At 50.1% G+C, this 2,771-nt stretch overlaps 1 long non-coding RNA gene across 1 annotated transcript; it reads left to right on the top strand.

The window, feature by feature from the left end:
* The first annotated feature begins 1,501 nt into the window (after nt 1–1,501).
* Nucleotides 1,502–2,442, top strand: LOC148130620 (uncharacterized). The gene is made up of 2 exons (XR_015749579.1): nt 1,502–1,635; nt 2,155–2,442. It is a non-coding gene; the product is annotated as an uncharacterized LOC148130620 (long non-coding RNA).
* Nucleotides 2,443–2,771: the final 329 nt, after the last annotated feature.

The following is a 2,771-nucleotide window of genomic DNA, read 5'->3' as shown; positions in this document are numbered from 1 at the left end:
AAGGGGTTTATCGGGACAAGGACTCAGCTTCGTGCTGTTGGGGGAAGCCTAGGTCAAGACACACTAGATGACTCACAAGGTCCCTTCCAACTCTGTTAATCTGAATGACTGGTCTCCAGAACCTGGATGTCAGGATTCCAGCAATTACCCCCATTTAAATCATGAGTCTCGAGCCAAACTTCCAAAACTTCAAAAGGATTTATTGGGAGTTAACATGTCTGGCACTGCCTGGGTGTAGCCGACTCTGAGACACGTAATTCACTGTCACCCTTGACACCCTGGTTTTCCCCTACCCCTCTGATGTATCGTAATTCATATTCTCCAACGGGATACTGTGATGACCCAGGGTGGGTTACAAAAACAACAAAGTCACGAAAACAGGTGAAGCCCCTTTTATTCCTTCACTTAGCTTCCAAGATCCAAATATCCTTGACTGGAGACAAAAAAACTCCCCCACAAGCAGTTACGAAAAGGAGGAAATGCCATTTAATCTAAAAATGGCTATAAATTGCAAAGAGTAAAAACAACACAAACCACACCGAAGCAATTAAGGGAACCAGGCAAGGTAAGGGCTTGAAGATGTCCACAGATATCGGAATACACACTGGGAAGGACGCCAAACTCAGATTAGAATGACAAACTAGAGATATTTCCACGCTTTGTTTCCAGCACTGGCCCATACGGATGTCCGTTCTTTTAACCAGTTCTCACAGCTGCAGCCCATGAAGGGGATCAAGGCCCTTTCCTCCCCCATAGACCACACCATTCACGTCTCTCCCTTGTCCTCTCCTCCCTGTGTGCCCTAGGATGGGTCTTCCTCTGACCGCCCAGCTGGGCCCTGCCCTCCCCCAGCCTCCTGCACAGCCTCCAGAGCCACACTTCCACTCTCTGTCAGCTGTTCCTCCTCTCCCTCGGAGTCAGTCTCCAACAGGGGCATGACAGACACATCCGTAGTAGTCCAAAGTCATAAATCATACTCTCCGGTTAGAATTTTGCTCTGGCAGAAACTTCAGTCACTTAGTTACTACCTTTGAAAACTATTTATGGAATGCACTTCCGGTTTGCAAGCTACCGCACTCCTTCCCCCTTCCTTTCTGTTGGCAACTCTAAAAAGACCAGAGAAATATTTTATGAGTTGACACTGGAGATGCTCTATCGCTGGAGGCCTTCAAGAAAAGTTTGGGGCAACCATTTCTTCTGGGTGGGTAGAAAGACGGCTGCCTTGGGGAGGGGGTTTGGCCTAGAAGACCTCCAAGGTCCCTTCCATCCGGCTCTCGGATTCCACGATTCTATGGAACCATACTTTGATAGGAAGCAAGGGGAATCTCCTGCTTGTGATGCCATCAATATGATTTATGACATCAGAAGTATGGGATGACCTTAAGAGGAAGGGAGGGAGGGAGGAAGAGTGAAGATCTGTGTCCATACAGGCTCCAAATGGCCCTAAAAAGTGATGACCCCTGTGAAAAATGACTTGACCCCCCATTCTGTCCCTTTCAACCAAACCTGGAGGCTGAATGGGAAACAGGAACCCCAAAGCTCTGCCTGTCCCATCCTGACCACACATGCAATCAAAGGAAAGGAGGAAGGGATGAAAGACAAGAGAGAGGATTGGCTGGGCTCCAGAAGATGAAGGTAAAGGAATGGAGCCATGGCTACCTTTCCTAAACAACCATCGGTTGGGGCTTTCAGCTGGAACTGAGGGCAGGAACGGCTTAGGAGTTGAGACTGAATTGAAAACAGGCACTTCAATCGCCAGGGTTGGACTTCACCTCCCAGAATTCTCCAGCCAGCATGCTTTAAGATGAGTGGACCAAACTCCCAGAATCCCCCAGCTGGCATGCTTTGAGGAGGGTGGATTTCCACTCCCAGAATTCCCCAGCCAGCATGATTTAAAAGGAGTGAACTTTTACTCCCAGAATCCCCCAGCTGGCATGCTTGAAGTGGGGTGGAATTCAACTCCCAGAGTCCCCCAGCCAGCATGCTTTAACAACCTTCAGTTTGGGCTTTTAGCTGGAACTGAAGGCAGGAGCTGCTTAGGAGTTGAGACTGAATTGAAAACAGGCACTTCAACTCCCAGGGTGGACTTCAACTCCCAGAATCCCCCAGCCAGCACGCTTTAAGAGGTATTCTCTCTCCTTGTCTCTCCTCCAGAGCCGTTGCCTGGCCTTGGGAGAAGCTCCATTGCCCTGCTGCTGTTGTCTTCTCCACCATGGATCTCTTTGAGAGGTTTGAGGAGCTCCTGGACGTGGTGGTGTGCCTGGCCCTGCTCTACGTCCTCTCCCAGAGTTCTCTCTTCCTTCTGTATTTGTACTTCCTGGTACCCCTGGCCTTTGTGTTCAAGGAAGAGGAGAAGGAGGAGGAGGAAGTGGAGGAGGAAGATGGAGAGGCGGAAAAATCTATACCTGAAGCTCAATAAACAAGGCAGTGGAACCTCTTGTGGTGCGTTGGGTTTTGTACTCCAATCCTTTCTGGCCACCTCCATGCTCCATTTTCAGTGGTCCTCCTTGCCCCACCTGGCTACTGACTGGACCCCAACTGCTCCCCTTGCATGATTTGGGGTGGGGGGGGGGGGGGAGAATCCGGTGCCCCAGTAGAGGTGCTTCACCAGTTGTCCAGAAAAGAGAAGGACTCTCGACCGCCTCATACAGGCAGTCCTCGACTGATGATCACAAACGAGCCCCAAATTTCTTGTCGCTGAATGAGACATTTGGGAAGTGAGCTTCCCCCCCCCCCCGTTGTTATGCAGAATCGCCGCAGTTGATAAGTTA

This window comes from Notechis scutatus, chromosome 4, assembly GCF_049901735.1.
Source record: "Notechis scutatus isolate UNSWTSFEM ecotype Mainland chromosome 4, rNotScu1.2, whole genome shotgun sequence".
Classification (NCBI taxonomy): domain Eukaryota; kingdom Metazoa; phylum Chordata; class Lepidosauria; order Squamata; family Elapidae; genus Notechis; species Notechis scutatus.
The sequence above is the reverse complement of the archived record's forward strand: the minus strand, read 5'-3'. Positions and strand labels throughout refer to the sequence as shown.